The following is a 22,557-nucleotide window of genomic DNA, read 5'->3' on the forward strand; positions in this document are numbered from 1 at the left end:
AAAAAATATCCAATTTTGTCCTTATTTGCTCAAAATGTCCATTTTAACCTGAAACACAAAAAGTAAAGAATTAAGCAACAGTTCAGGTCTAAATGCACTAAAAAGTACCTGAAATCCGACAAAAAGGTCTAATGAAAACTGTATAATCCACGGATTATCAACTACCCCCAAACTAAAGATATGCTCATTCCCGAGCATACAGTACAAAACTAACGAAAACACAGACAACAAACAAAAACACAAAACACACACAACAAAACTGAAAAACAAAAACCAACAAGACTCGACTCTACAAAGAATTACCTAGAAATTGCACATGTCTCAAAAGATGTTGAAAAATTATTATCAGGAAATGTTCAACACTCCAAGAAGTTATAAGTTACATCGACTGTCTTCCTTAATCGGTCCACCAAGTAGGTGATCCCCACTTCAATCCACATTCCAACTTCCCGGATTATTTTATGCAAAAATTGTAAAGTTTATCAAATGGTAGCAGACTCCATAAGCCTAAATATCGAACTACTCTCCACTAATGAGGACTAGACACAGATAAGAATCAAAAGGTCTTTAAAAGCTTATAACGTTAGGCTCGGGTAGTGGGTTCCAATAAAAAGGATAGGAGCAACAAAGTAAGAGAACTCGGTTGTCCTAAAGCAAAACTAAAATCACATCGAACCCCACAACTTCTCAACTACCAATTGACATGTCCACTAATTCACAGCCCTCAAACGCGTACCTTTCTTATTTTTGGATACCATAAATGTCGGGAAGGGGGGGGGGCGGGGAGGGGGGAAATTCGTTTAAGGTGTACGTGGCGTTGTTATACCCGAGGTCGCCAAGTACTGCTAGGCAGTTTTTGAGGCGGGTTCTGGTTTCCAGTCGGTATACCCTTAAACTAGGCAGAATTGGGGTTTTTTTTTTTTTTTTAAATAAAACAATCAACAATTGAATTGAATTGGGTGACTACCTCTTTTGTTTTTATTTCTTTTCTTTCAACCCCCAAACTATTCTTTTGGCCTCTTCATCATTTCTCTTCTCGCAACCCCCAAACTTTTCTTTTGCTCATTCGTACACTCTTCCCGTTCTTTGTTTTGGACTAGGACCGAATTCTCCTAAGGGTACGATAAAGTGTTTACGGTAGAAGGATTTGACAATTTTGTTGTTTTCCAAGAAAAATAAAGCAATAAAATTCATATGGCTCAAAAGGGTGACTAGGGATAATTTCATTCATGGGTTGGCTAGAAAGGCTCAAACGTTCCGAAAAATGCCTAAATCATCTCCTCAACCATGTCTAATCCTAGAATTTCGCCTCAAGCATTTCTCAACTAAGTTCTAGAGTCCACTAACATTATCAAGACTTTACCTAACCACATAAAATGAATCTAAGCATGCCGAAAAAAAATGAAAATGGTGGTTGAACCACTCAACAAACCTCAATCAAAATCCACTCAATAAACATAAACTTGAAGCAATGCTTAACATTTCTCAACAATAAAAATTCAACAATCCTATTCTCATCATTGATCTATACAATTCATCATCGGCAAAAACGAAACAAACAAAAGAAAATAAATAACAAAAATAATTTTTTTTTCTTTTTATCAGTTTAAGGTGTACGTGGCATTGTTAAACCTGAGGTCGCCAAGTGCTACTAGGCAGTTTTTAAGGCGGTTAATGGTTTCCAGCCAATATACCCTTAAACTCGGTTTTAATTCTATTTCTTACCCCCAAACTAAACATGACATTGTCCCCAATGTTCCATTATGCACAAATAAGGAAATAGATAAAAATAAAACAATAAAGGTACGAGAATGATCCTTGGTTAATCCATGAATTGTTGCTCCACAATGATCACCCGTTCTCAAACTTTTCATCCTCCAAAATCTGTCAAAACAATTAAAATTGTGGTGTCTTTTATGTTAGCACAAATTCACAACTAACTTGAAAATATTACAACCTAATCTCGTCCTTTCAACAACTACAAATTAAAAACAACAATTAAACAACTAACAAAATAAACAAAATCCAAAACCAAAAAAAAACTGAGTTTAACGTTTCAATTGGACACAAAATTAAATGAAAACTATAAAACAAAAACAAAACAAAAACAGGTGCCCTGGTTTAATCTTCTTCTTCCTCTTCTTCTTCTTCTTCCTCGTCTTGTTCTTCTTCCTCGGAGTCCATCCACTCATTCGAGTTCCAGTCGGCCCATTGGTATGTTGAAGTGTCAACATTGAGCTCCTTAAAGCTGTTCGTCAACAGCTCATGCATCATCTGAGTCTACTCCACCATCCAATCCTGACGTCTCTTCATATATTTCATTAGGCCCATCATTTCCTGCATCATCTCTTTTTGTGTACATGTGAAGCTGGATGATGTGGCAAGGCTTGTTCTCTGCCTTTTCGCCCCTGCTCTTGGTTACACAGATTCCGATCGGTCAAGGTGTTTCTTGTAATAATCTGAATCTAGAATTAGAGCAGCATGAATACGCTGCTCGTCATCCTGTACCTTGACCCCAGCTTTTAGGCATAAGGTTGTGATGAGATGTGGGAAACAGTAACTTGCTCGCCCTTGTTTGGATGCTAGCTTGACGTTGTTAAAAATTATATCTCCCACATCAATACTCTTCCCTGTGGCAATAGAGTAGAGTAAAACTGCCTTCTCATGAGTCACTGTGCTGTAGTGCGATTTCGGCATTAATTTCGCATAGACAAAATATTGCCATAGCCGAGCCATCGGTATCAACTGCGTTCCTTTGAACGTCTTCTTTTGTTTCTTAGACACTTCCCACTGTGCCCTCGGTTTCGCAATGACCAGAAGGATGACAATATCCTCAAACTGTGATCTTTTAAACTGCACATATTCATCCATGAGAATTTCCGGCAATTTATAAAACTCATTAATCTCCTTTGCTGTAAATTTCACATCCTCCCCTCTTACAAACACAGTATCGTCATGACAGTCCGGGAAGTTGGCATAGAACTCCCTTGCCAACGGTTCTACAGCCGGATGTTCAGGAGCACGCATAAACATGTCCTAACGTCCTCCTCTACTCCAGTCCAAGGCTTGTGTTGCAGTCAATCCATGCTCAGGGATGATACCCTTATCCTTTCTTTGGATTACCGCCTCATATCTTTTACGGGCTTCATTGTTCACAAACCGATTGTCAACACTCTTCCCTTTACTCTTATTCTTGCCCTTGTACGGTTGCTTAATTTTTGGAGCCATTGTTCTAAATGAAATTTTAATCCAAAATTATAACCCCAAAAATTCAGACCTAATTCTACACAGCCACTTCAAACCTGCAAAAACAACCCACACTTCCAAAAATTCGCAATTCACCCCCAAACTACAAATTTTTCAATTTTAACACAAACACTCCAAAAATTCAACACCCATACTCCTAACAATCAGTTAATGCACAAACTACTCTTCTTCAATAAAAATCCAACTCAAAATCACCCAACAATTCTCAAGTCAATCGCAACAAAATTCTCAGATCTATGATTAGAAACTTGAAATTTTTCGAAACAAATCTTTGGGTTATTGAGATCTTACCAAAAAGAAGGAGTGTGCACCACCAATTGAACTGGAAACGACCCAGATTAGAAAGCCCCAAATTTTCGATCAAAAAATTTTTGTGAAATTTTCGCGAAAATTGTTGTTGAAAAGGGTTGTTTTGGTGTTTAGGAATGTTGTAGAGTAAGAAATTTGGTTGGAAAAACAAAATGGAAGCAAAAGATGGAAGTTTGAAAAATTCTCTCTCAACTTAAAATGCAAGGCGGCGTGAAAAATGAAAAAGATAAAGTGAGTATTTATAGAAAAGCATCGTCGCCGCGGCGAAGAAGAAACTTCGCCGCGGCGACGTTCTTCGTTTATGAACCCTAAAAATTTCCCAGGTTTCGCCGCGGCGAAGAAAGAATTCTTCGCCGGGGTGAAAACTTCCCGAGGATATAAGGCTTCTTCGCCCCGGCGAAGAATTCTTTCTTCGTCGCGTCTAAATGCCTTAGCCAATTTTCCAAAAATTTATTTTCACTTTCTTCTCCGTGGCGAAGACAATTCCTTTGCCGAGGCGAAAATGGCCAGGAGCTTACCCAATTTTCAAGTATCTTCGCCGTGGCGAAGAATTCTTCTTCGCCCCGGCGAAGTCTGGAACTTTTTCATACTTCCTTTGGCTAAAGACTTCACCTGAAACACCCAAAAACAATTACATAAGAATTCATAAAAACTCATAATGAAATTAAACAAAATTAACAACCAAAATGACAAACAAAAAGTTAAAAACACTTGGGTTGCCTCCCAAGAAGCGCTTGTTTATAGTCGATAGCTCGACTCTCTCGATCCTTCAATCAGCCCGGACTGTCCAAGTACATCACATCCCGAAAATTTTCCTTGTACCGGAGCTTCAATTGCTGATGATCTTTTTCACACAGTGGCTTTGTTGAAAGTTTCACCACCCATTTCCAACCCTTGGTCACAACTTTGGTAGCTTGACTGTTCTCACCCCCCGCCTTCTGTTTTCTTTTCTTAACTTCATCCTTTTTTATCCCAGTTACCCGTGCCTTATTCAAACTCAAACTCAACTGCGGCTTGTCTAGGAATTTTGTGCAACCTCTTCCGTCATGGTCCTCACTTCTGAACTTATTCGGTTTTACAATGCAGTTCTTAATTTCCACCTTAAGATTATTCAGTTGGCAGGGCTCAACTCTTGACTGATTTACCACATCGATTTTTAAACACGACTCTTGTTTAGGTGGAGCTTTCATTGATCCAAGGACATTAAATGTTATTTCTTCATCTTGCATCCTCATGATCAACTTCCCTTCTTGAACGTCGATTAAAGCTCTTTCGGTGGCTAGGAATGGTCGTCCCAGGATAAGAGGAATCTCTTTGTCTTCTTCCATATCCAAAACAAAGAAATCCACAGGAAAAATAAACTTGTCCACCTTAATCAACACATCCTCAACAATGCCCCTCGGATGCTTTATTGATCGATCTACAAGTTGCAAGCTTATGGTTGTCGGCTTAACTTCACCAATTCCTAGTTTCCAGAACACAAAAAAAAGGCATAAGGTTAATGCTAGCACCTAAATCACATAGAACTCGATCGAATGTTATATCTCCTATAGTGTAAGGAATAGTAAAACTCCCTGGATCCTTGAGCTTCGGGGGTAATTTTTTCTGGAGGATGGCACTGCACTCTTCCGTAAGCATCACCGTTTCCTCATCTTCTAGCTTCCTCTTGTTCGATAAAATTTCTTTAAGAAATTTCACGTAGCTCGGCGTCTGTTGCAATGCATCTGCAAAAGGAATGTTAATATGCAGTTTTTTAAAAACATAAAGAAATTTAATAAACTGCTTATCCTGATTCTCTTTTCTGAGTCTTTGAGGAAAGGGTACGGGTGGAGTGTGATGTGCCAACTCTGGTGGAATCTCGGGGAATGGCAATTTCTCTTTCTTTTTCTTTTTCCCTTCTTCCTGCTTCTGCTTATCTTTCCTCAGGCTGGGTGGTTTCTCTTCAGCTTCAATTTCTTCATCAATTTCCTCATCAGATTCTTTATTTTTCTTTGATGAAGTTTCCTCTTTCCTTGGATCTCTCACCTCTTCTAAGACTCTCCCACTTCTCAACGAAATTGCATTTACTTGCTCACGTGGGTTAGTTACTGTATTGCTTGGGAAAGAACATGTGGTCTCTCATTAAGCTTCTCGGCCAATTGGCCCATCTATACCTCAAGATTCCGACTGGACGCCCCTTGGTTTCTAAAATTTGTCCTCGTCTCATTCATGAAACCTGTGCTCTCTTGCATGAATTTACCAAACATATCCTCCAACTTCATCACTCTTTGATCTCCCGGTTGATTGGTCACCCCTGGTTGGTTATTTGGAACTTACCTCTAGTTCCATTGGTTATTTTGCTGGTTCTGATTTCCCCAAGCCAGATTTGGATGATTTCTCCACCCTGGGTTGTATGTGTTGGAGTACGGGTTGTTTGGTTGTCTTTGATTTCCTGCCAAGTAATTCACTTGCTCCGTTGATGAAGATGACAAAGCAAAGGTGTTCCCAACTTGACACTCGCTGCTCACATGGTTTCCTTCACAAAATTCACATGTTATTTGAGGTGCTTGTATAGAGTTTATTTGCATAGTTCCCAACTGTTTTTGAAGTGCAGTGAGTTGGGCTGAGATGGCTGTGAAGGCATCTACTTCATGAAGACCCGAAGATTTCCTTGTTGTTACTCTCTCATTTGGTCTTTGATAGTTGTTGCTTGCCAAAACCTCAAGCAACTCATATGCCTCCTCTGGTGTCTTATTCTGCAAAGCCCTTCCTGAAGCTGCATCCACCATAGTTTGCACGTTACCCATCAATCCATTGTAAAAAGTTTGGACCTGAAGCTAAAATGGCAACCCATGGTGTGGACATTTCCTCATCAACTCCTTGTATCTCTCCTAAGCCTCATACAATGACTCGACATCATCTTGTAGAAATGATGTGATATCATTTCTCAATTTTGCTGATTTAGCTGGAGGAAAGAACTTGGTCAGGAATTTCTGTGCTAGATCATTCCACATTGTTATTGTTCCCGGTGGTAATGCCATTAACCACCCCTTGGCTTTATCTCCCAATGAGAATGGGAATAACCGCAGCCTAATAGCATCATCCGACACTTCATTTGACTTGAAGGTGTCACAAATTTCTAAGAAATTTGCAATATGTTGATTTGGATCTTCCTTCAAATCACCATTGAATCTAACCGACTGTTGGATCATCTGGATGATTGCCGCCTTGATCTTGAAGTTGTTTGCTTGCACAGTAGGTCTAGTAATACTTGACCCACTTCCATTCACTGTGGGAACTGAAAATTCCCTCAGTGTCCTGTTTTCTTGTTCAGCCATTTCAGCAACTAATTCTTCTACTTCAACAACAAGATTTTCTCTTTCTCTTCTCTCTCTGTTACGTCTTCTCATGGTCCTCTCAAGCTCAAGGTCAACAGGAACCACTGGTTTATGTCTTGCTCTTCGCATAAACTGAACGAACACAAGTGAAGGAAAGTGAGATCACAATTCTAATGAAAATTAAAAACAAAAATAAAAACTTCAATCTAGCTCACTAAAGAAAAACTCAATGTTAACTTAAAACAGTCCCCGGCAACGGCGCCAAAAACTTGATGCGTGTTTCCTACAACATGCAAAATGTAGCAAGTATACTAATCGCACAAGTAATAAAATGATGAGTAGAGTATCGTTCCCACAAGGATTGTTAGCAAAGCACTGAGTTTCCTAATGTTATCAAGTTGAAACAATCGATTTCTTTGGATTAATGGGAGCTAATTCTAATTAAAATTAACAATGAATTTTAAACTAAAAACTTAATTAAGAATGCAAAATGAAAACACGGATAATCAATTCAAGTAAAACGGGTAGGGTTTTGACTTCATTTGGATTTTATGGGTTAAACCTAAAAATTACACTACATTCACATTTATACGCAATGGTTGTAAATCGAACTCATGTGTTTATTGTTATTGATGTGTGTTTCCTACAACATGCAATGTAGCAAGTATACTAATCGCGCAAGTAATAAAATGATGAGTAGAGTTCGCTCCCACGAGGATTTTAGCAAACACTAAGTTTCCTAAGTTATCAAGTTGAAGCAATGATTTCTTTGGATTGATGGGAGCTAATTCTAATTAAATTACAATGAATTTAAACTAAAAACTTAATTAAGAATGCAAATGAAAACCGGATAATAATTCAGTAAACGGTGAGGGTTTTGACTTCATTTGGATTTTATGGGTTAAACCTAAAATTACACTACATTCACATTCATCACAATGGTTGTAAATCGAACTCACTAAGGTGTTAACATACCCTCTCGGCTATGTTTTCCTATTCTCCTTATTAACCTTCCGCACCCAAAAATTGAAGATTAACAATTCCAAACTCATTAAGCAAAAGAACCTACAATGATTTCATTAATTCTTGAATCTATCTCTAGCATCCAATACTATAAGGGTGATTACCCAAGAAGCCTAACATGATTCATTTCTCAATCTCATCATGTTCATCATATACCTTAAACTCAGAGAAACACACAACCAAAGCATATTACTATGAAAATAAAACAATCAAACACTTAACCCATTAAAATCCAAAACTACAATCAAACCCTAACCCAAAAGATTAGTTCATAGCTAAATCAATAATGCAAAAACGAAAAACGGAAATAATCAAGTTCAACATAATGAAACTGAGATAAAATAAAATCTCCCAAAGATGAATCCTTTAGTTGAATCGAATCTTCTCTTTTACAACAACCAAATCGCCAAGTTCATCCGAAAAAGTAAAGAGCTAACCCTAAAAGATGAAGACTCTCTATCAAAAGGCTAGTTTTTCTTTTATACCTCTCCAAATTACCCAGCACAAAACACGCACAAAATGAAACTGTGCGTTTAACAAAATTGAAATATGACTAGCGCCGCGGCGAAGATGAAGCAGACACGCTCGTCCCTGGCTTACTTCGCCGCGGCAAAGACAATTCCTTCACCGGGCGAAGCTTCTTGAAAAGTTTAAGTACAGAACTGCCACTCTGCTTGCTTCTTTGTTTGATTCTTCGATTCTCGGTGCTCTCCCTTGGGAACAAGCTTCATCGTGTTTATCCTGCTTTGGAACTCTCCTACTTCTGAGATCCGCTAATTTCTGAGTAAAAAATATCCAATTTTGTCCTTATTTGCTCAAAATTCCATTTTAACCTGAAACAAAAAGTAAAGAATTGACAACATTCAGGTCAAATGCACTAAAAAGTACCTGAAATCCGCAAAAAGGTCTAATGAAAACTGATAATCCACGGATTATCAACTACCCCCAACTAAGATATGCTCTTCCCGAGCATACAGTACAAAACTAACGAAAACACAGACAACAAACAAAACACAAAACACAACACAACAAAACTGAAAAACAAAAACCAACAAGACTCAACTCTACAAAGAATTACCTAGAATTGCACATTCTCAAAGATGTTGAAAAATTATTATCAGGAATGTTCAACACTCCAAGAAGTTATAAGTACACTCGACTGCTTCCTTATCGGTCCCCAAGTAGTGATCCCCACTTCAATCCACATTCCAACTTCCCGGATTATTTTATGCAAAAATTGTAAAGTTTTTCAAATGGTGAGCAGACTCCATAAGCCTAAATATCGAACTACTCTCCACTAATGAGGACTAGACACAGATAAGAATCAAAAGGTCTTTAAAAGCTTATAACGTTAGGCTCGGGTAGTGGTTCCAATAAAAAGGTAGGAGCACAAGTAAACTCGGTTGTCCTAAAGCAAAACTAAATACACTCGAACCCCACAACTTCTCTAACTACCAATGACATGTCCACTAATTCACAGCCCTCAAACGCGTACCTTTCTTATTTTTGGATACCATAAATGTCGGAAGGGGGGGGGGCGGGAGGGGGAAATTCGTTTAAGTGTACGGGGCGTTGTTATACCCGAGGTCGCCCAAGTACTGCTAGTTTTTGAGGCGGTTCTGGTTTCCCGTCTATACCCTTAAACTAGGCAGAATTGGGTTTTTTTTTTTTTTTTTTAAATAAAACAATCACATTTGAATTGGGTGACTACCTCTTTTGTTTTTTTTTCTTTTCTTTCAACCCCCAAACTATTCTTTTGGCCTCTTCATCATTTCTCTTCTCGCAACCCCCAAACTTTTCTTTTGCTCTTCGTACACTCTTCCCGTTCTTTGTTTGGACTAGGACCGAATTCTCCTAAGGGTACGATAAAGTGTTTACGAGGATTTGACAATTTTGTTGTTTTCCAGAAAAATAAAGCAATAAACATATGGCTCAAAAGGGTGACTAGGGATAATTTCATTCATGGGTTGGCTAGAAAGGCTCAAACGTTCCGAAAAATGCCTAAATCATCTCCTCAACCATGTCTAATCCTAGAATTTCGCCTCAAGCATTTCTCAACTATTCTAGAGTCCCAAACATTATCAAGACTTTACCTAACCACATAAAATGATCTAAGCATGCCGAAAAAAAATGAAAATGGTGGTTGAACCACCTCAACAAACCTCACAAAATCCACTCAATAAACATAAACTTGAAGCAATGCTTAACATTCTCAACAATAAAATTCAACAATCCTATTCTCATCATTGATCTATACATTCATCATCGGCAAAAACGAAACAAACAAAAGAAAATAAAACAAAATAATTTTTTTTTCTTTTTACAGTTTAAGGTGTACGTGGCATTGTAACCTGAGGTCGCCAAGTGCTACTAGGCAGTTTTAAGGCGGTAATGGTTTCCAGCCAATATACCCTTAAACTCGGTTTTAATTCTATTCTCACCCCCAAACTAAACATGACATTTGTCCCCAATGTTCCATTATGCACAAATAAGGAAATAGATAAAAATAACAATAAAGGTACAGAATGACTTGGTTAATCCTGAATTGTTGCTCCACAATGATCACCGCGTTCTCAACTTTTATCCTCCAAAATCTGTCAAAACAATTAAATTTGTGTGTCTTTTATGTTAGCACAAATTCACAACTAACTACTTGAAAATATTACAACCTAATCTCGTCCTTTCAACAACTACAAATTAAACAACACATTAAACAACTACAAAATAAACAATCCAAACCAAAAAAACTGAGTTTAACGTTTCAATTGGACACAAAATTAAATGAAAACTATAAAACAAAAACAACAAAAAAGGTGCCCTGGTTTAATCTTCTTCTTCTCCTCTTCTTCTTCTTCTTCTCTCGTCTTGTTTCTTCTTCCTCGGGTCCATCCACTCATTCGAGTTCCATCGGCCCATGGGTATGTGAAGTGTACCATTGAGCTCCTTAAAGCTGTTCGTCAACAGCTCATGCATCATCTGAGTCTACCCCACCATCCAATCCTGACGTCTCTTCATATATTTCATTAGGCCCATCATTCCTGCATCATCTCTTTGTGTACATGTGAAGCTGGATGATGTGGCAAGGCTTGTTCTCTGCCTTTTCGCCCCGCTGCTCTGGTTACACAGATTCCGATCGGTCAAGGTGTTTCTTGTAATAATCTGAATCTAGAATTAAGCAGCTGAATACGCTGCTCGTCTCCTGTACCTTGACCCCAGCTTTTAGGCATAAGGTTGTGATGAGATGTGGGAAACAGTAACTTGCTCGCCCTTTTTGGATGCTAGCTTGACGTTTTAAAAATTATATCTCCCACATCAATACTCTTCCCTGTGGCAATAGAGTAGAGTAAAACTGCCTTCTCATGAGTCACTGTGCTGTAGTGCGATTTTCGGCATTAATTTCGCATAGACAAAAATTGCCATAGCCGAGCCATCGGTATCAACTGCGTTCCTTTGAACGTCTTCTTTTGTTTCTTACACTTCCCACTGTGCCCTGGTTTCGCAATGACCAGAAGGATGACAAATCCTCAAACTGTGATCTTTTAAACTGCACATATTCATCATGAGAATTTCCGGCAATTTATAAAACTCATTAATCTCCTTTGCTGTAAATTTCACACCTCCCCTCTTACAAACACAGTATCGTCATGACAGTCCGGGAAGTTGGCATAGAACTCCTTGCCAACGGTTTCTACAGCCGGATGTTCAGGAGCACGCATAAACATGTCCTAACGTCCTCCTCTACTACTCAGTCCAAGGCTTGTGTTGCAGTCATCCATGCTCAGGGATGATCCCTTATCCTTTCTTTGGATTACCGCCTCATATCTTTCGGGCTTCATTGTTCACAACCGATTTCAACACTCTTCCCTTTCTCTTATTCTTGCCCTTGTACGGTTGCTTAATTTTTGGAGCCATTGTTCTAAATGAAATTTAATCCAAAATTATAACCCCAAAATTCAGACCTAATTCTACACAGCCATTCAAACCTGCAAAACAACCCACACTTCCAAAATTCGCAATTCACCCCCAAACCACAAATTTTTCAATTTTAACACAAACACTCAAACAAATTCAACACCCATACTCCAACCTAACATCAGTAATGCACAAACTACTCTTCTTCAATAAAATCCAACTCAAAATCACCCAACAATTCTCAAGTCAATCGCAACAAATTCCAAGATTTATGATTAAACTTGAATTTTTCGAAACAAATCTTTGGAATCTTATTGGGAAACGACCCAGATTAGAAAGCCCCAAATTTCTCATCAAAATTTTTGTAGAAAATTTTCGCAAAATTGTTGTTAGATTGAATTGTTGTTTTGGTGTTTAGGATTGTGTAGAGTAAGAATTGGTTGGAAAAACAAAATGGAAGCAAAAGATGGAAGTTTGAAAAATTCTCTCTCAACTTAAAATGCAAGGGCGCGTGAAAAATGAAAAAGATAAAGTGAGTATTTAGAAAAGCATCTTCTTCTTCGCCGCGGCGACGTTCTTCGTTATGAACCTAATATTTCTCCAGGTTTCGCCGCGGTGAAGAAAGAATTCTTCGCTGGCAAAAACTCCTCACGGATAACAAGGCTCCGCCCCGACGAAGAATTCTTTCTTCGGCGCGACAAAATGCCTTAGCCAATTTTCCAAAAATTTATTTTCACTTTCTTCACCGCGGCGAAGACAATTCCTTCGCCAAGCGCGAAAATGGCCAGGAGCTTACCCAATTTTCAAGTATCTTCGCCGCGGCGAGAATTCTTCTTCGCCCCGGCGAAGTCTGGAACTTTTTCAACTTCCTTTGCTAAAGACTTCACCTGAAACACCCAAAAACAATTACATAAGAATTCATAAAAACTCATAATGAAATTAAACAAAATTTAACAACCAAAATGACAAACAAAAAGTTAAAAACACTTGGGTGCCTCCCAAAGCGCTTGTTTATGTCGATAGCTCGACTCTCTCGATCCTTCAATCAGCCGGACTGTCCAAGTACATCACATCCCGAAAATTTTCCTTTTATCGGAGCTTCAATTACTGATCTTTTTCACACAGTGGCTTTGTTGAAAGTTTCACACCACCCTTTTCCAACCCTTGGTCACAACTTTGGTAGCTTGACTGTTCTCACCCCCCGCCTTCTGTTTTCTTTTCTTAACTTCATCCTTTTTATACCCAGTTACCCGTGCCTTATTCAAACTCAAACTCAACTGCGGCTTGTCTAGGAATTTTGTGCAACCCTTCCGTCATGGTCCTCACTTCTGAACTTATTCGGTTTTACAATGCAGTTCTTAATTTCCACTTAAGATTATTCAGTTGGCAGGGCTCAACTCTTGATGATTTACCACATGATTTTTAAACACGACTCTTGTTTAGGTGGAGCTTTCATTGATCCAGAGACATTAAATGTTATTTCTTCATCTTGCATCCTCATGATCAACTTCCCTTCTTGAAGCTCGATTAAAGCTCTTCGGTGGCTAGGAATGGTCGTCCCAGGATAAGAGGAATCTCTTGTCTTCTTCCATATCCAAAACAAAGAAATCCACAGGAAAATAAACTTGTCCACCTTAATCACACCATCCTCAACATGCCCTCGGATGCTTTATTGATCGATCTACAGAGTTGTCAAGCTTAGGGTATTTGTACCCGCCTTAACTTTCACCACACACTTCCCTAGTATTACATGTACACAGAAGACCTCTAAAGCCATCAACAACCTCTATCCATTGGCATGATTTGAGTCAGTGTGATCATGAAGTGGTTTAACACCTCCCAAACGAGGCAGGGTATCAGAAGTCTTAGCTTGTCATGGAACCACTTCTCATAGACACTCACCCAACCTTTTGCCTCCCAATCGATCCTCTTATACGACTTGGGTACCCTAATCTTGACGGAGTCAGGAATGAGGTATATTGTCCTGATCTGCCATATATTGTTCTCCTTCAGCAAAGGTGGATAGTTCATATTTAGTATCCTGTTGCCGGGTTGACTCGGCTCGTCCTTGGAACCACGACTAGTAAAGGGCAAATCTTCGGAACCAACAGATTCATTGGAGTCTTCCCTACTTGTCCCTTGCCCATCTGATTTATCTTCACTAAAAGTGGCACCACTCAGCCTGAGAGCAACCACACTCACTCCCCTCAGTATACCAACGGGAATGTCTCCACCTTTTGGCATTACCACCATGGTTAGGGCACCCTTGTACTCATTGTCACCCTCAATACTTGCCCTACTCGACTCACTCAACTCTGACTATGACATTGAAGTTCAACAATCTACAACGTTTATCCCATTCAACCCAGGCGACCGATTGGTTCTCCAATGCTAAGCCTTATCACCAACTTCAAAAGCAACCACTCGTCCTGGGCGACCAACTACCTAACATTCCAACTTGTTGGTTTTAGTGTTAACTCTCACACACAATCAAATCGGTCAAGACAACTGAGTGACCGCACCCCAATACTTTCTTACTCACAACTTGGTTCCCTCCACTCAGTCTGACAGACTAGATGGCTTAGGTACCTTAGCTCAAAATCAAAAAATTTCAATCTGTAGTCGTCACTCAATCACCTCACACGACTCATATTTAAGAAAACTGAGATGAGCCGAACAAGAATACCCCATAACTTGACTTTATCTTCTCTCTTTTCCAAAAATCTAGGCACTTTGAAAAATCAACCCAGCACACTTCACACTCATAAAAAACAACCAAAATTCTAGCAAATCACTCCAAATCTCTCCTAAAATCAAACACAAATGCAACTTCTTCAAATCAAACACATAAACCACAAAAAAACACTCCAAAATCAGAAACTCACAAGCAAATCGAAACCCCAAAATTGTTTTCCTATACTAAAACCTCCTTCAAATACCTAAAAATACCGGCCCATGGACTATTCATAAAATAATAGCGAACTTGAAATCGGAAAACAAGAGTCAGAAGAAGCAATTTACCATGAATATGCATCGAAAAAGCTCCTGAAGAGCCAAAGTTCCTTAGAAAAGATCCGGTGAAAAAGTATTCTCTCTAAACCCTTTTTCTATGTAAAATGAAGAGGAAGAGTTCGAAAAGGCATGATAAGTGCCTAACAAAAGGTGTCTATTGGGCATTTATTACAAGTCCTGTCAAGTAAGGTCACGTGGAAAAATCTCATTTTGCCAGGGAATTTTACCTTTCAAATTCCTGCCCAAAATAAGTGACAATCCTAACCCTGCACTTGTTGTCAATCAGAAGTGTGACTTTCCACACACCCCAATGTCACCAATCACTCGACCTACTTGATCGAGTAGTCACAATGGAAGAAGTTTATCCTTACTCCTGACAAGCAAACTCGGTACCATGCATCGAGAGAAGGTCCTTAAACCTCTCACTCAGTTCGACACACCAAGTGAAGACACCTTTACGGGATGTTCACTACATCTTTTCACTCGGTTCGATACACCGAGTAAGGACACCTTCATGGGTCTGACATCTATTCGCTCAGTTCGACGCACCAAGTGAAACACTTTCAAGGGACCACCCTGGTCCCACTAGTTCGATGCACCGAGTGAGAATACCTCTAGGTGTCTCATGCCTTCCCTCAGTTAGATGCACCGAGTGAGGTTTCTACTTCTCCCATTTTCCCACTTGGCTTGATTTACCGAGCAAGAACTAATTCATAGTATGCCTTATATTCAGCCACTCGGTCTAACACACCAAGTGAGCCACTAACATACAGGTGGTTTCACTAAAGACCCAGTTCCATGAACCAAAAACTGGCATCTATATTGGCACTCGCCCGATCAGACAGGCATATCGATTGAGTACACCTTCATGCAACAACAACTACTCTCTAAATTAAGTACTCCTTAACTTAAAGAGTGGGGGGCCAACTATTAGGGCCAAAAAATGTTCTTAACCTCAATGGGCCTAAAGACAAAAACATCTTCAACAAGGCTCAAAGCCATGGCCCCATTCCGATTTAGCCCACCACAGAATCCACGTATTAGGTTCGCTCATTACACCTACCAGGTTGCTCACTGCTTAAGCCCAATCAATACGGCCGTGATTTGAATAAGCCTCACCATCAGTTCATCTGGGGCTAGACCCATTGATCCAAGATCACCTACTGGACCTAGGGTTTACTTAAACCTCAAGGTCGACTACTTCCTATTTCGGTATTATTCAGATTCTTCTGAAGAGATCCATCATTGTCTTAATTTGTCTAAGATTCGTATCTTAGATCGAATAAAACTTCTCTCATACTAAGGTAAGGGAATCAAAGGCTTTCCTATTCACTAAACTTCAACCACCAATGACTCATAGTCCTGTTAGGACTTGAAGATCCTACAACTACTATATAAACAGAGGAAACCCTCTTACAAGGCATTCATTATTACACTTTCAAGCCCCCCCGTTCTCACGCTTGAGAGCTTTACATCACTGCTGTAGTTCTAGCCTCCGACTAAACTTCCGGTAACCCTCTCTTTCCCTCATCATAAATTAGCCTCATTCAGCCTTGCTGACTTGAGCGTCGGAGTGCCTATAGTAAACACCACCCCGGTGTTTTCCGTTCGCTTCACACTCAGTTCTTTGTGTGTGTAGATGTAGCGGATTGCTAGTGGCCTCAACCTCACAAGATCATACCCCTTATTCCGTAATCATAGATTTTACTGTCTACAATGTTTAAGTGTAAATAATTCATAGATAAAATTAGAGTTGTTGAAATTTTGTATGAAAAATAAGGCCTCCACTTTATTTCCATCTAAGCTTAGATCAAAAGCATATATATATTTGAGATTAATTTTGTTAAAATCATGATTATACATCGTTAGATTTATCTCATAGAATTAAAAGGATATATTTTACAATTCAAATACAATGATATATATGCATAGTTTTGATAAATTAATATCAGGATATTCTGACTTTAGTAGATATAAATACTTGTTGAAAGAAAGGTAATAGGATAATTTACTCTTGTAAATGTAACCAAAATCTAACAGAGTTAGGGCAAAGGGATATTATTAATAAAATTTTCAAGCTTTGAGGATCCATTTGATAAGGAAAAGGGCATTGGTGATATAGTTTTCAAATTTTGAAGGTTTAAAAAATGAAAAAGTTGTCATCCGAATGTAAATTTAGAAACCTTAAGGATGGTCTATGATATTCTCCCAATCTTTAACATATAGAGTTTTACCGCCAATCCGCCATCTCCACTAATCACAATTGAAAATCAAATTAATTATAATTAATTCAACATTTAATTATTTTTTATTTCACTCCGTTGGTTCGTGTAGATTGCAAGGCCGAGTGTTTGGCAATGGAAGTTTCGCTATTCTACCATTGGTCCTCGAAGAACTATCTATTGGTGGTGGTGGACGTCACAGAGCCAGAGACGGTTATTGGAATGATTTGATCATAGTTTTACATGAAGCATTGTTTTTGGGAGTGAGCTTTTTAATGGTTTTTTCCGGTGATGGTTTGAAAGAAACTGTTTTCTGTGTAAACATTTGTTGAGGAGTTAAAGATGTTGTTTTCTGGAGCTATATTTGTTATTAAAATTGTGTTGGTATAATCTTTGTGTAGTTTAAGATTGAAAATGGAAAGGCGAAAACTATGCAAAAGGGACTTTATTTCTTACATTGGCTAGGGATGAGCTAATGCACCAAAAGAGCCTATGCGATGTTACATATAGTGTTTTAGATAGTGAGGCTAGAGTTATGAAAGTTTTTCACATATGCAAGTAGTTATCTTGCCTCTAGGTATGATTATCATTCATTAAGTGCATTCGTTGACCTTTTTCTTAGTAAATGATTATGGATCTTATGCCTTTGTCATTGAGGCTATGAATATGATAAAACGTTTAAATTGCTTGATCTCTCTATGATTTTTGAGTTCTATTCACCATTAACAAATATGTATTTGAGGATTACTATAACTGTAAATCTTGGTTTTTCTTTGTTTTGCACATGTTGAAGAAAAAAACATTTCTATGACTTGCTATTGTGTTGTTGCAGAATCTTTGGTGTTGTTACAGAATATTTATAAAATTGACTTTTTCATAAACTACTTTTCTTGTATGGTGTGCAACTTTGAGGCACAACCACTTTGCAACGAATAATACTTTTGAGATTGTTAGGTTTTTGGGGCACAACGTTCTTGCATAGTAAGGCCAGGGCTTGTCTACCTAGGTGTCACCCTTTATGGTGGGCGCTCAATTGAAATTCTTTATGGTGGTGGGTAGAAAATGGCCTTCTGTGTGCTTGCACCCACAGTCAAGCCAAATTCGAGTTCTTGGTGACACTTCTCGCCACAATAAATGGTACATGTTTGGAAAAAAAAAAAAAAAAAAAGGACCAAGAATGTGTTAGTTGCTGAGGGCTTGATGGCTTGTGTTTGGTGTGTTTTTCTACACCACAACAGCTATTAAGGGCACAGATACACTTCAGCCTGCTATAGATAAGTTTGAAGTGCATAAAATCAAGCAAGTGACATGAATCAATCAATCTATTATAGGCTTGATCTTATGTTCCCTTGGTTGAAAATGTAATAAGCCAAACAAGATAAAATGTCAATTACTAAGTAAGAACCAAATTATCGTATTTCTTTCTATTCAAATCACTTGTTTATACAACTTTATCCTTCTCTACTATATATTATAGTCTTTAGAATCAAGCATTAGTTAACAATTGATCCCAAATGCTGAGAGTGAGAATGTAATAAACATGTTTATGTTCAAACTGGAGGATCTCGCCGAGATATTTGCTGAGTTTCATCACAAGTCTCTCATAAAAGCCTCCATTTACTCATTGTTTCTCTTAATGCTGTATCAGATAGTTCCCGAAATAGTGATTGGCTGCTTCCACAATTTGGTTGCTCCCTAAAAACTTTTCAACTACATAGTGCATAAAGTTCTGATAGTTGAGGCATTTCTCCACCACATGACTCCCTCCTTTTCTCATGGATAGATTAATGAAGTGGCCTCTCAGTGCCAAGTAAATTTTCTTGATCACTTTCGGATCCTGGAGGCCTAAAATAGGTTGCAAAACATAGTTCCCAGATGGATTCTTTGCCAAGTATGCAACATTCGTCAAAATCAAATAAAGGATGTGTTTTCTATGCAGGCCTCTTGTTTGATTAATGAACTTTTTCATGAAGCTAAATCCTTTTTCATAATTTGCTAGAGTGAGACAATGTTTTAAAGTTGCTTCATATATAAATCATTCTTCTTACTACAATTGTTGTCTAGACTCAACACGATAACAAAACATCCTGCTTTGCTCACCATAAAGGACTCGGCAAATCTTCCCAGAGTGAACATAATTTGCTCTAGGAATTTTGTTCTAGTCCTACAAAGCATTATGATCAGTTTCTTAATGGACGATGAACCGAAATAATCAACCGAAACAGAATGATACAAGTCATCTTTTGAAGTAAACTTGAATGTAGTCACTCAGCGCTAATCTTCATTACAGGATACAATCAACTTTTTGACACGAAACGTCCATGTTCGTTAGTCATCACCTCCAAAGTGAACTCTGGAACCATCTCAAACTCCTTGGAAATAATCTTGGAATCCTCTTGGAAAGATAAAACTTCCAAGAGAAACCTTGAGTTTGAGCCATGTTCATCTTTAGCCATCAAAAGAGTATTATTATGATCACCCCATTTCTGAAAAGGGTTTGATTGATTTTTCGGGATAGATGTCAAGATTAATGGTGGTTTAGAGTCGGGATCAGAATTAGAATCAATTGTAGTTCCAGGATTAAGAGATTTCATGTATGGTAGACGAAAATGTCTCCCGTGAGTGAATCTATCAATGGCCTAGATGCTTTCTAAAACTGATGAAACTTTGGCTGGCGTTGGATTTTGTTCTTAAGGCCTTGGAAGAAGGCTACAGACTGCTAAACAAGAAGAAGAAGAAGAAACACTATAAGTATCTTGAACTCCATTATTATCCATCTAAAGGTTTGCATTTTGCAAAAGAACAAGAAGTTAAGTTCAAGGATTCAAAAGTGTGAATATGTCTTGAATTGGTGGCAGCTGGAGCTGTATAGGACAGTTGGAGTTGTAAACTTCAAGTAGCTGGAGTAGTTCAGGAAAGTTGGAGCTATGAACTTCAAACAACTGGAGTTGTGAACTTCAGGTAGCTGGAGGCAAAGCTAGACTCTTGGATGCAGATTAAGACTCTTAGAACTCATAATGGTCTAGAATTTTGTAATAACTTGTTTAATAAATTTTGTAGTAACGAAGGTATAATGCAACATCATATTGTACAAAAGACCGTAGAGCAGAGTGGTGTTGTAGAATTGATAAATAGAACACTTTCGCTTAGAGGCTCTATAAATGTGGGTTTAGTCTATAGAGGAAATCATGATGCAGGTTAAGTTGTTATGGCTTATGCAGAAGTTGTACCAAGTAAAAAAGCTTTAGAATGGTCAATTGTTATACAAGAAAAGAATCTAGCAGATATGATAACCAAACCAATTCCAATAGTTAAGTTCAATCTTTGCTTGGACATTATTGGATATTACAGATGAGCTACAGTATCAAAGAGAGGCAAGGGAGGCTAATATGTAATGTTTGATGGAATTCAAGCCATGGTGGAGAATTGTGAACACGTCTTGAATTGGTGGCAGTCGAAACGGTGTAGGACAATTGGAGCTATAGACTTCAAGCAGCTGGAGCGGTGCAAGGTAACTTGAGCAGTGCAGGACAACGAGCTGCAAACTTTATGTAGCTAGAATGGTGTAGGAAAGCTGGAGTTGTGAACTTGAGGCAGCTGGAGACAAAGCTAGACTTTTGGATGTTGTTAATAGTACTTTGTGAAAACACATGGAAGTCTTGAAAGGTAGTTAGACTTCAATTGGGGCAGTGTTGAAATCTTTACCGAATAGAGGCTTTCCTCTCTTCTATTTAAGGGCAACATAAGCTACGAAGAATAAGAGAGAGTTAGAGTAATTTTGAGAGAAAAATAAAAACACAAAAATCTCATATTGGTATCCATAAAAGAGAGAGTGCTATCAGAGAGCAAAAGTTTGTATTCTCCAAACTACATAGTGGATCCCTTGTCTCTGTCGTGGTTTTTCTCGAAAGGGTTTCCACGTAAATACCCTATGATAGTTATTATATTCTTGCAACATTAATTTTTGGCATTATTTACTACAAGAAGTAGAAGCAAAAGCAACATAAGCACTTTAAGTGGTTTAAGAAGCAAAATAAAAAGCAGTTGAATTCTTCATAATGGAACAGACAAAAGAAAGAAACAGTTAATGAACTAAAATCCCCATTTAAATTGTGGTATATACATTGTGCGGGACATAAATTAGTGAGTTAAGAAGCCTAATGAGTGGATAATATAGTTATATACGAAATTAGCTTTTACTTTTAAAAATGTGCATGAGGAAAACTATTTGTATGTCATGCAGCACATAGCCACTCACTTAATGACACAACAATAACCCAATATAACTTTTGGATACCGTAGAACCTTAAATTGTACCAACTCATGTCAAATGAGAGATTAACACCCTCGTACCAGCTTTTTGAATACCAAGGATTGTTCATATTAAAAATCACATAAATCAATGCCACCATCACCAAGGCTGTGTATGTATCTCTCAACACAAAACCCACTCTTACTCAAGCCTATACTCGCCAGGTGTCCACAATTTCCACCCTAGCCTATACCTGTTGGGTATCCACAAATTCCATACCCATTAGGAATCCATAAATTCCACCCCAACTTATACCCACTAGGTATCCATGAATTCCACCCCAGCCTATACCTACTGGGTATTCACAAATTCCACCCCAGCCTATACCTAATAGGTATTCACAATTTCCACTCGTTCAGTTAATGCAACCACTATAACCACCACTCTAGTACCTAAAGACCTACATTGTAAATCTCGATTCTCAGTCCCTAATACAAACAAATAAACTAGCTACTTAGTTAGGCCAATACTCGCTTAGAGCGCCATCCTAGGCCAATAGTTGCCTAAATGATCTCAATCCCACTCAGGCCAATACCTGCTCAAATGATCTCAATCCCACTTAGGACAATACCCGCCTGGTGAAATAATCATCCCACTCAGCTAATACAGATTAGGTGTAATCCCGCTTGGAGCTCGTCAAGCACATGTCCTATCCTAGTAGGATGGTATAGGGTCGTCATCATTTGGTAGTACGAGTCATCTCAATGCGTGCATGAGGCTAATCATATCCCACTTAAGCCAATATCTACCTAGTGTCATCCTATCAAATCCCACCCAAGGTCTATCATCGGAGTGTCATAATCCACTTAGGCCAATATCTATCTGGTGTAATCCCGTCAAATCCCACCTTAGGTATATCCTTGGGGTGTCATAATCCACTTAGGCCAATATCCATCTGGTGTAATCCCATCAAATCCCACACAAGGTATATCCTTGGGGTCTCATAATCCACTTAGGCCAAGCCAATATTCGCTTGGTGTAATCATCATCCTACCTAAGTCAATACCCGCTGGGTGCAATCCTGCCTAGAGTTCATTAGGCATTTGTATTGTCCTCGTAGGATGTCATCATTGTTCGATAGTACGGACCATCTCATTGTGCACATGAGATTAAATAGAAGTGCTAGCTGAAGTCTGGAAGAGGACGGATACTAAAAAGGTGGTTACAGTCCGAAATAAAACTT

The 22,557-nt window shown here is 38.6% G+C and overlaps 1 non-coding gene across 1 annotated transcript; it reads left to right on the plus strand.

Moving 5' to 3' along the window:
- The first annotated feature begins 6,402 nt into the window (after positions 1 to 6,402).
- LOC116141049 lies at positions 6,403 to 6,509 on the plus strand. Its single transcript, XR_004129729.1, has one exon. It is a non-coding gene; the product is annotated as a small nucleolar RNA R71 (small nucleolar RNA).
- The last annotated feature ends 16,048 nt before the right edge of the window (positions 6,510 to 22,557 follow it).

Source organism: Pistacia vera, unplaced genomic scaffold (genome assembly GCF_008641045.1).
Source record: "Pistacia vera cultivar Batoury unplaced genomic scaffold, PisVer_v2 Contig39, whole genome shotgun sequence".
NCBI lineage: Eukaryota > Viridiplantae > Streptophyta > Magnoliopsida > Sapindales > Anacardiaceae > Pistacia > Pistacia vera.